This window comes from Dunckerocampus dactyliophorus, chromosome 1 (genome assembly GCF_027744805.1).
Source record: "Dunckerocampus dactyliophorus isolate RoL2022-P2 chromosome 1, RoL_Ddac_1.1, whole genome shotgun sequence".
Taxonomy (NCBI): domain Eukaryota; kingdom Metazoa; phylum Chordata; class Actinopteri; order Syngnathiformes; family Syngnathidae; genus Dunckerocampus; species Dunckerocampus dactyliophorus.
The window spans coordinates 16881465-16894128 of record NC_072819.1 but is presented as its reverse complement, the minus strand read 5'-3'; positions in this window follow the sequence as shown (position 1 = coordinate 16894128).

Sequence of the window (12664 nt, the reverse complement as noted above, 5' to 3'; positions counted from 1 at the left end):
GTCTGACCTTGGCACATATTATTTCTATTACCTGAAGGACATTTGGGACCTAAAAGATTTTTCTCCCTTCGTTATAGTTTGTGTCTCATTGTAGCAGCACAGGTGCAGACCAACGCAGCTGTGGGTTCAAAGAGTCCACATCTCAACCCAAAACATGGCCTCCACCTAAAGCCTTGGCTTTTTAAAATAACTCCCACAGCAGAATAAAAATAGCTCTCAGGATGTTAGCCATATCGTCTTTAGCTTGGAGGTTTTGTGTTTGACTAGTAGAAGATGCCAGTATACAGTAGAGCGATTGGAACGGCGCCGCATTGTACTCCCAGTGACTTTTGGCTGGATTCTATCCTCAGTTGTGGTTTCGAAGAAAACCAAACCAGGACACACACATGTACTGTGACTGTAAAGTACAATCTTTACAGTCATTTTTTATTGTCTGCAGACCACTTGATTATATACCCACACTCATCATAAGGAGACAGCACTCAGCACTGTAAGTATTTTAGGTTCAGGCTCAATGCTTTAGAAAGCAAATGTTTTCTCACCATTCAATCATGTAGAGCGTGTGGTTAGGTTGTGTGTTTTGTGGCCCTAAAGTTATATAGTTTGCTAGCTTGACTTTTTAGTTTCTATTGTGGCCTCCTTACAGCGATGATTGATTGTCTGCTGCATGTCTACAAGTTTCTTTTTCTAGAGCTCTGCTGTTTCTTTTAACTTTGCTATGTGTCCAAGAAAGAACCCAACGATTGTGAGCACAATGTGACACTTGATAATAGAGGTGGTAGCTCAGGTCAAGGCTCATTTAAAAGTAGACTACTACTACTTCTTGCCGGAAAACACCCTTCCTGACATAATTTTTAAATGACCTTCAATTATCCATGGGTTCTTGTACTATATCAAGTAGAGGTGTAATGGTACGGCATCCCTTGGTTTCTCAATTCAGCTGGCATAAGGAGCTCTTCCATTTGCAAGCCATAGCCAACAACTAGCTTGACAACACAGTTCATATTGATTGCGGTGAGCCACTGTGATATATAATCCTAATCAAAATTTTAAGACCAGTTGAAAAATTGCAAGTACTTCCATCATGCACTGTTAAATCTTAAGGAGGTTCTAAGTACAGCTTCAAAATGCAAAAAGAAGAAATGGGAGGGATACAAAAAAAATTGGTTTATTGCAGTCTATTGAAAACAAGCATTAAAGTGAAATAGGCTGTTCATCAGCTGATCCAAAGTTTTAGACCACAGCCTCTAAGAGCCAACATCTTAGTAAAAATGTGGATTCAATGTCATTTTCTGTCAGGTATTCACACTGTCATGATCTCTTGATGGCAAAGGCAAGAAAGAACGCGATTGTTGAGCTGCATAAGCAAGGCCTCTTGCAGCGCGATTGCTGCTGAGGTCGGACACACTAAGACAGTCATTTGAAACTTCTTAAAAGATGCTGAGGGTTATGAAACAAAAAAGTCAAGTGGTAGACCCCAAAAAATGTCATCGGCACTGAGCCAGACGATCCTCGGCCCACACGAAGGTTTTTACCGGTGCCGAGTGCAGTCAAATACTAACCATCAGATGGTATCTGCAAGAGAAGGGTTTTAAGAACCAATAAAACGTCTTTAAAGGCCTCGTGTCCTTCAACGGCACAAAATTGCCTGTTTTGGAGTTGGCAGGTGAGCACCAAACATGGGACATTGAAAGGTGGAAGAAAGTTTTATTCTCTGATGAGGAAAAATATAACCTTGACGGTCCTGAAGGCCATCAACGCTACTGGCATGACGAGGAGATCCCACCTGACGTGTTTTTCACACGCCAGAGTGGGGCGGCGCCATCATGATCTGGGGTGGACGTTTACTTCTTGACCTCTCAATGACATGGGTAGGCTACCCTATCCACTAATAATCAAGGTTTGGTGTCTGACACGGAAAATATCAGAAGAACATTTGGCATTGGCTCTGACCACCCACAATGCGGCAGAAAATGGATGGATGGATTAAAATGCATCAGAAGGTTTTGTACTTTGAACATTAGTTTTAACACTGTGATACTTTTGCTGTGACATGTCAGCAAAATAATAATAATAGTAAAAATAATAGTAATAATAATAATAAAATAAAATAAAATACATATAGGTTCCCTACCCCTGTTCTAGAGGAATTACATCACTGTTTTGGACCATCCTCCGTGTTCCCCAGATCTAAATCCTGTTGAGAACATTTGGGGATGGATGGCAAGGTTTACAAAAATGGATGCCCTCCGCGAAGCCGTCTTTACCACCTGGAGCAACACTCTCCTGGCTTGCTGAAAACACTGGCATCAAGCATGCCCAAATGCATTTTTGAGGTGATTAACAAGAATGGCACAGCTACTCATTACTGAGTGCTTTGTTGAAAATGTTATTTCTATTTTAGAGGGGTCTTTTTTTGTAGCTATAAAGACAAGCTTTGTGTTATTTTTAGTTGTTAGTATAAATGCTACTCGGAAGCAACTTAAAAGGGTCACAATTAGGGATGGGAAATGTGCGTACAATTCCGATTCTATTTTCAGTGTTGCTTAACGATTCGGTTGTTGGTTTAACTTGGTTTAGTTTAGAACATGACCTGACAAACCCAACAGTGAGATCTTAAGAGGCTCCTCGATGGGGTCTTGCATTGTATCGTTTTTAAAAAAAATTATTATTAAAATATAGCCACTATAAACTTATAGCGCCGTTCCTTCTCAGTGAGCCGAGTCACCATTTTACATTTCATCTAGGAGGAGCGCCTCGCCAGAATGTAAGAAAATTGTGCAGAAACCACAGAAGAAGAAGAACTGAAAGAAGAAAAAACAGATGAACCGCGAGTAATAGCAGACTCAGACGGTGAAGTTAAATGGAAAGATCCAGTAGCACAGTTCAAATCAAAAGTATGGACTCACTTTGGCTTTTATATGATGAGACAACACTGACTTTGCAATATGGAAGAAGTGTCTGACGAAAATAGGACACTCGGCGGCACAAGAGACATCAACAGCAACCTCGTTTGTCACCATGCTCACCGAAAAAACTGCCCAGTTAGAGAAATGTTTATTTTTTAATTGAAATGCTAAATGTTTTATTCAGTCAAGAGACGTGTGTTTAGTTTACGTCGTTTATTGTCAAAATTGTTGTGCTGCTCAATCTTATCTGGGTGATTCTCTGTCTCTTTCCGGTGAATACATCACTACTGCCATACTACACTAAAATTGATTTTTGTTATGCTTCTACTTGATAGAGTTGATCTACTTGAGAGATTGTTTTCTGAATGAGTTTAAAACTGTGTCACTATTTGACACCTAAACTAAAATTCTCTTTATATTCTGTTCATACAGTATATACAGTATATTCTGTTCACTTATGTTGCACTAAAACAGTCTTATTTTTGTTGCAGCGTTGCTGCTTGTATTCTGGTTTAAAATATGCTGTAAAAATTCTGTCCATTTTATATACCACTTGTCCTCATTAGAGTCATTAGGGAACCTATTCCAGCTGAATGCAGCAAAATACAAACTATAAAATGATTGATTTACTTGTTTGTGTCACCCTATCAACGTATGAAGATATTATCATTATCGTGAAGCATGTATCGCAAATCACATTGTATCGTGAGGTACCCTGAGATTCCCAGCCCTACTCCCAATACTTGATGCGGCCCAGCCTCAACCAGACTCTACCTCCACTGGCCCCCAGTGAAATTGAGTTTGAGACCTCTGGTATACAGATATAATGTAAGAACACAACAACAACACACAACTGTTTTTCAGTTAATAACAAAAATGAATAAATGGGACGATGAAGTATTTAAAAACAATTGGAAGTCATTTTTTAACCAAAGTGAATTATTGTCTTCTTTTTATCGTTATCCTAATGAGCAACATGTATTAACATAAAAAACTAACAAAAAAAACAGAAGCTAGAGGTAGACATGAACTGGAACGAGTACTGCCAGCCTCTGAGCCAGTCAGAAGCTGTCTCTCATCGTCATGGTAATCTAAATGTAATTCATAAGAAGGCATTCATTTAGTAGCAGGGTTTACAATGAAGCAAATGCCATTAACATGATTGTCAGTGTTAGTTACCTGCCGTATCAACAGCAGAGGATGTGCGAAACTTGCCGCAGCTGCTGGGTTGAGATTCACTCCGGAGCCCGATCAAAAATGTGACCTTCATTCATTTCATTTATTGTATGCTGTGTGTGCAAATGTTTCTGCATATCTGGAGGATTGATGCCATTTGATGAAATATTCACTTTGCAAGTACAGTGTTCCCTCGCTACTTTTCATCTTTCATGGATTTGCTCTTTTGCAGATTTTTTTTTAAGTGCAATTTTGCACTTTTTTTTAAAACAGCATATGAATGTGCATTGTGTTCTGTGTCCTTGTGGTGTATTAGTGATCTATGCTCTGTTGCATGTATCTGTTATTGTATGTACTGTTGATACCAGTAGAGGGTGTTGTATACTCATGTGAGAGTTGAAGACTGTCCAGTTTGTCAACAGTCCTGATTGACTAAGGGAGGTTGTTCTGCGTTCTGATTGGCTGTTGACCTTTTCAGTCAATCTCCTTTGTGCAGGACTGCCTGTTTCCTGTTGTATGATGCTCATACATGCTGAATGAAGGCAGAAGTTACGCATCTGTAGGACGCCTGGAATACTGTAAATGAATCTTCGGTTCATGGAGGGCGAGGGGGAATATGTTTTAACAAGGATACAAAAACGCTACAGCCTAGCGTTTAGGACAAGCCACAATCTGAAATATGCTTAATTTCATCACTTCATTTCTTGTGTCCAGTCTTGTAAGTTGATAACGAAATTTTAACTTTGAGAGTGTTTAAACAAGAGAGAAATGTGATAAAATATTAATGCCTGTCTGAGAAAAGTGTATAAAGTGTATGGTGAAGGGTTTTCCAGCCTTAAAAGATATACAGTATAATAATTGCACAAAAATACAGTTGGCTACTTCGCAGATGTCGCAGATTAAATGTGGATTCGATTTTATATAGTGCTTTTTAAGATACCCAAAGCGCTTCACAGTGAAGTGAACCCACTGGAGGTAGTATGAACATCTGTATCCACAGCTGCCCTGCGGCTGCCAATTTGCGCCTAGGGCGTCTCCGACCACCACCAACCATTCATTTATACACCAGTGTAGGCAATACTGCAGCCAAGGTGGGTGAAGAGTCTTGCCCAAGGACACCACAACAGTCATCATTTCGCACTTCTCATCTGAACCCGAGACAATTTTCAACTGATTTTGATTGGATGAGTTTCTTACTGCCCTCCACAAGTATTTGAACTGTGAGGCCTATTTCTTTAATTTTGCTGTAGAGTGAAAGACTTTGGGTTTGACATTAAAGGATGAATATGAGACCAGAGAGCAACATTTCAGCTTTTATTTTCAGGAACATGTGAGAGCTGTTTTTTTTTGTCCAGGTGTGTCCTAGTGGACATTGGTTAGCGCCATTAATCCATTCCAGAGGGTCCGACTCTAACCAAAATGTACACTAACCGAATCAATTTTTTCCATAAGAAATAATCTAAATCCAATTCATCTGTTCCAGAAAGCCAAAAACGTTAACACAAAACACCTATTTATAGTTTTACAATCACAAAACCATTCAAAATGCATATAAATGATGAATTAAAGGGATACGTTTAAGGTTACTTTTACCTTCATTGAAGACATGTTGGTAAAGGCACGATGTGGCAGCAAGATCGACACCACCTTCATGTTTTGCAATGAGTTATTTCTTGAATTCACTAGTGTTTCTCACCTCAGGTTTCTGCTTTTCTTTTGATCTCTGCTGCAAAATAACCCAAAATGGAGCTAAAGAAGGTTGCAAATTTGATTTGTGAGAAATGCTACTTGTGTCAATCACATCTTTAATGTAGGTAAAAGTAACCTTAAATGTTCCTTTATGCCTTTCATTTGTCATTTGTATGTATATAGAATTGTTTTATGCATGCAAAACTATAATTGTAAACCTATCAAAACGTGCTTTGCATTAACATTTTTGAAACTTGTTGCGTAACTGTGTTAAAAAAGAACTGATCGCTTATTAATACCACTACTACTGTATTACTAATACTACTACTAATACTATTATTATATTGTTTTTATTACTACATTGCTTATTCAATCAATAAATAGCACTGAATATCTACGCTCAGTTTCATATTGGGCAGGATGCATATGTAAGATAGGACAAGCCACCTCCACACATTTTTTAAATTTGAATGTAAACTCATCAGTTGTTGCATTGTTAAAAAATGTACTGTTCTCCAAAAACCTGTACACAAATAACAAATGGGATGTAATAACACTCTTTGCAACAAGGGGCACTGTCTCACCAGATGTGCATCACTTCAGCGTAGAAGAAGACCATCCTGTGCTGAAGCATCACATGTTGGACGGGCGCAAGGGTGTGACACAATACTATAATGCTGATGTACTATTCCTGTTGTGACAGATTCACTTATTAAACAACACATTTAGAGGTGAAAACAACATGAAAACCAGAGACCTGTCTATGGGTGAAAAACAAGCAATCGTGTTTCTGAGAGAAGACGGAAAATCAATCAGAACCATTGCACAAACAACAACCACATGGAACGTCTTGAATAGGAAAGAAACCACTGGTGTACTACTGTACATCAGCAGTTGTTGTTTTTTATTGGCCCTCTGCATGTGTTGAAAATATAATTCATTAATTATTAATGACATATATTAGCAGATATTACCCTAACAGCTATTTGCTTTCTCACCCATAACACGAAAGCTAAGCTGGTCAGTATTTTCTTCAAATAGCTTTGCATATACTGACCTATATTGGATTGGTTTTAGCCTCTTAAATGTACAAAAGTTATGAAAGTGGTCCTCTGGATCCTTCAGTTTTTCTGTTTGGACACCTCCCTAGGCTTGCTTACTCCAGGAGATTTATCTGCAGCTATGCTAAGTAGCACTCGGAATGCTAATGAGGTGCAAGCTGCTAAGTCAGAGCTCGAAGGTGCAAGCTTGAAGTTCTGAGAATGTTTGCAGTTAAAAATAGACGGCCCTCCCTCGGCCTGAGGTTTGTTAGTGCCATCATTGGCTGGGATTAGCAGCTTCTCAGCACTCAACTCCATTTTGGTTACAAAGTGGGCATACACACTTTTCAAAGCAAATCTGAAACAATTTAACATTATTAGAGTGTGTAGCGTCAGTGTTATGTACAGTATGATAGTCTTGTTTTAGTGGCTGATTTGTTCATCTAAGGAGTAAAGACAAATACAAATATGACCGGCACATATACAGTAAGTGGTATTTAAACATTTTAGAGGCAGGAGGTTACTGCCGGAACTTCCTGATCTCTCCAAAGTATTCAAAACTGAGGTAAGAAGCTTGAAATCGGGATTAAAAGTAAACACCAGCAAGTGACGCATTTTACTAGAGGGGAGACATAAATGAGCTAATAAGCATTATGTAATATGGTCATCTGCAGTGGTGTACAGTCAGGGCCAGCAAAGCCTTCTCTCCTGGCCTAACCATTACCAGAAGCACTGGCCTACATTTCAAACATAAATTGTGGTATTTGTTCCATTAAATTATATTAATTTATTCTCATCAGTCTATTATCTTCATTTTGTAGCGTGTTTCTTGGCTGCAATGCTTCCAGTCGTGTAGGTGTAGGTGAGCGTCAAGTTTACAAGTAACTGTCTACTGCTATCGCGGTGGAAATTAGTTATCAGCAGTAATGTAGGCCAGGCGTAATGATGACTATGTATCTGAAGATGTGGGAAGTTTGTTGGTAAAATATTGTAGTTGCAGCAGTCTTACCATGATTGCAGCTACCTTACTTACTGTGCTGGAGTTCCCCTCTCTCTGAACGTCTGTATGGTGTTGCTACTTAGGCTACTGCTCTACACGGGCAACCATAGTATCAGTATTGTACTGTTTTTTGATACTGGCTCTCGCAGTGTCTGGCGAAAAAAATCATGGTCGGCACACTGAAAGGGTGAAAAGCTGAAAACATCAACTCTTCGATAGAACTCTGTTACTGATGTGCTTAATTTGATCCAGTGAGATTAGATTTCAAGAGGGGGTGCAGTTTATAGGTGCAGAAAAGTGTGCATTTACGGTATGTTTCTTCAACATACCTTATTGTTTTTGCATGCAGAGCTTTTTTTCTTGTCACTCACACACTCCAGTGACTGAGAGAAAACCCTTTAGAAAAAAATCGTCTTAAGTTGTTAGCGAGTTAGCAAACATCAGAGGAGGCGTTATGGGGCTGATTTTAAGATATGGTAAAATATGATATATATAAAATATGATAAGATATTGAAAAAATCTTGAAAAAGAGAGGTTGTCTCATATTCCAGGTCACTATGGTATTTTTCTAAAGTACGTAGCCAAGGAGGAGAGTCCTGTGAAACTCCCTGCTTATGTATAACATGCTGATGGAAGATGCTATCTAGAGAGATGAGGACAAGGGCAATTAGGGTTTCACTGTGTCCACTTGATTCAACAGCTTGTCTCCTCTGGCTAGCACACACACAAATACACACTCTCCGAACTTCGCTCTCTTTTGTGACTAGTGCACATTTGCCATGTCAGCCAGAAGAGTCAGTGCATTAACAGAGCCCGGCGGGGAAGACCAGAGCTACAGGAGGAATGTGAGGACAACAATAAAAGCTATAGTAACAGAAACAACAACACATACAAGGGCTCAGGCACATTGCTTAGATTTCCTTTCCACTGCATTAGGTAAGGTTTAGAGTGTGTAAAATGGGTCAATCAATCTGAAAATATTCAAGCAAAAAAAAAAAAAGCTTTTCTTTGAAAACATTTTTTTTGCATTTAGTACAGATGCTTGATATTGGCTTTTTACAAATATATCCGATATGGTCCACAACTTCATGACCTATACCAACATCGGCAGCTCTTACTAATGTCAGGTTACATCTCATGAAAACATTATGCATCTTGCATCTTATGAATGCATTTCACAAACAAACACTGTGCAAAATAAGTCCAATACTGCAATATGCAATGCAAGTTACAGAAAAAGGTGCCACACTTATTTTAAACACTTTGTCTCAACCATTATCATAATCACGACCAACAGTCTATAACTATAATAATATATTCTCCTGCTACCAACAAGTAATGCAGGTTAGTCTTAATAAATGCACAAATAAGAATCAATTAAAAATGCTGGTAACGATACAATTATAAACAGCAAAAGAAATTAAAGTGCAAAGTATGAAACTCTGGAGTAATACAGTCAGTGATTATTAGAAAATGAGCTCATTCGTCACATCTACCGTTATTATTGTGCTGCAAGTACACTAACTTCATGTGGCCCTGAATGTCTTCCTGAGGTGTAAAATTAGATTAGAAGTGTTAAAGCAAGGCACCATACTCACCCTTCGCAGCACTTTACAGTCATTGCAAATTACATATTTTCAACCCAAAGGCGAAACTTGGAAATAATTTCAGACAGCGGACATACTGAACTAGCAAACTCGTTGCTGTGTGGAGCACAACGTCATCATTATCGGAAAAAAACCCGATACCAATATGAATCGATATCTCATTGTTTTTGTCGGGCCGATATTATTGGACATCCCTAATGTCTAGTCCTAGTGACCGGGGTCCAAGGTAACCCTGCCATTTTTTAGGTCAACTTTCAGGATTATCTCGTCAGAGCAAGAACTAGTGAATTGGAATGGTAAATGAAATAAATTCAGGTCATATTAATTAATGTTTATATAGTTAGTACGCTAATGGAATACTGGAGACTACAGTGATACAGTACAGTATATGCTAACTTTGCTAGTGCGAGGAACATCACTCTGTTCACTTTGCGCCTGTAACTTTTTGTTTTGTTTTCTATTACTCCTTGTTTAGTTTGTTTAGATTTTTACCATAAAAATTACCGAGCAGGTCTTTAGTTTAGCACGTATGCAGCTAGCATGTAGCATCAGTAGTAGCATATTGGCCAGTTTTGCTCCATGTTCTGTTTATTAGCTCTGCTTCACTAGCTAGTCTTCTACACCAAAACTAGCTTACATTATTGCGACCAAAAAGAGAAGGGAGCGATCTCTTGTGATGTGTTTTGCTTGGTTTGGATTTTGCACTGTTAATGGTGGGTTTAAAACATGCAGATTGTTCACACGCCGGCATGTCTCCCACTTGTCTCCCACAGGTTGAAGCCATATGACGTGCCAGTCAGCGTCTCTTTGTCTCACTTTGTCTCCATCTGAGGTGGTCAGGTCAAACCTCCAAAGATGAGACATTCTCAATGGTTCCCAACAGCTGCTTTTCTTATGACGCATCGCCCAAGTAGTGTTGCCACTAAACATTATTTACTTCATTGCTGCGTTAAAAAGCTATACAATAACTTTAAGGAGAAGTTGCTAGTATTGTTGCTTGCGCTACATCATAAGGTGTCTTAGTTGATGCACCAATATTGTAAACTACTGCTGTAGGTGATCTTGGGTCACCATGGCAACGACTGAGATAGCATTATAATGTTTTTTTTAAAGGGATGGCTTGGATTTTTTGACATGAAATTGTATGACATCCCCATCAGCAGTGTAGTGCATCAACAGTGACTTTCTCCCCACTTCCTCCCATGAGCCAAGTTCTGGTCAGTTTTCGGTGTTGAGGAAAGTAGGTCTGGCTAGTTGGTGGGGCCACTTTAGTAAAGCGTTTTTGCTTCTCAAAGTAATATGCGTTCAAAAGAGTAATACATTTGTATCACAAAATAATTTTCCACGAAAAAGTCAGACCTCACAATGGACGGGCGTTATTTTGTCTTTGTTCATATCACTGCACGCTGCCGCCTGCGCATGCGCATGCGTTTCACAGTGTTTATATGCGCCGATGGGTCAAAATGGGTCAACAATTTAAAGGTGTTCTGCAGAAATGGAGGTTGATCAAGCCTTGCTAGTTGGTGCAGCTAATTCCTGCTGGTGTTCCAAGTTTTGGAGTACTTACTCCCTCCTCTGTCTGTATGAAAACAGTGTTCGGAACACACTGTGGTACTCTACCCTCGTGAACATCAGTTGAAGAGCACTGTACTGGAGAAAGTCATTTGTTGGTCCAAAAATGGCAAGAAAAAAGAAAATTAACGATGGAAGAGAGACAGACCATCTTAACACTTAAAAATGTAGGTTTTTCCTCCAGAGAAATTGGAGTGTTCTAAAATGTTTGACCGGTGGTGTATATGACAGCTGTATGTGAGTTTCTAAAAAAAACTGACATAGATGTCCTGTGTCAGTCAAAATAGTGAAAAAAGTGAATATACTGTAAATTCCGATGTATAAGCTGCGGTGCGGCTAATTGGCTAAATTCGTGACATCTCCTTTACTTCAGAACTACTACTGATTGTTTAAATACTGTGCTGCTCACGAGTCAGTGAGGAAACAGTAGCTCTTTATTTGGCAGGAGCCAATCACAAGCTATCAGTGCACTAACAACAAGCTTCAACCCATTGGTAGTTGGTAGAGGTCAGTATGTATGTATCTTTCAAAGAACGCTTTACTAAGAGCACTAAATTCAGCACACGGCAACTTAACACTCAAAAGGTGTATATTCAAATATGCCAACATGTCCCAATAAGACTTTAAAATAAAAAAAACCCCAACATTTTAAAGTTTTCCCATAAGTCATTGCGTCTGAGCAACACATTCATTGACGTCTCCTTCCCTCTTTTTGCTTTGGGCTCCGGGTCCTTTGGCTCCCTCTAGTGGACAGAAGCAACGTTGCAGCCATTTTCTATGCTTTCAATGTGTCCCTCCAATAAAATGGTTTTCTCAAATGAAATGCATTATGGGAACACTTTAAAATGTTGTTTTTTTTCATATAAAACTTGTATTGATACATGTTTTTATATTTCTGAGGTATGATGTTTTGAGTGTTAGTTGCTGTGTGATGAGTGACTCCTGTCAAATAAAGAGCTGACTGGTCCTCACGGACTCATGCATGCCACAATATGCCACTTTATCACGTGGCGACATGCAGCTTATAGGCCGGTGCGGCTTATATAAGAACAAATCTGTTTTTTTCCTCTAAATTTTGTGGGTGCGGCTTATACACCGGAATTTACGGTCGGTGTACTCTAGCCACATCTCCAGCTGTGGGTCCAGCACTTCTCTGCCGATCTTCTCTGCACATCCTATGTCTCTCTGCCCGTTCTAACGCCATCTGCGAAGTTTGGCATCAGTGTATTCCTGATCATATAGATATCCCTTCGGCTTTGTGCTAAAAGGAATCTCGCCATCACTTCTTTCGTAGTCAGACATGTTTACTTTCACTATCCCAGCAGTAAACACTGTGAAGCAGGTGATGGAAATGTGCGCAACAGTTGACAGCTGGCGGCAGCGTGTGACCCCCACCAACTAGTTGGAATACTTTCTTCGACACCGAAAACCGACCAGAACTCAGCTCACGGGACAAAGTGGGGGGTAAGTCACTGTTGTTGCACTACACTGCTGATGGGGTCATACAGCTTCATGTCAAAAAATCCAAACTTCCCTTCAAGTCCAAAATGTAATGTATGTAGGTGTAATGACTTGCAGTTGCAGTTTCTTATATTTAATACAGAACAGTGATTTAATAATGAAATGAATATGTAGAAATAGACATGCCCCAACCTTATAGTGCTGTTTTTG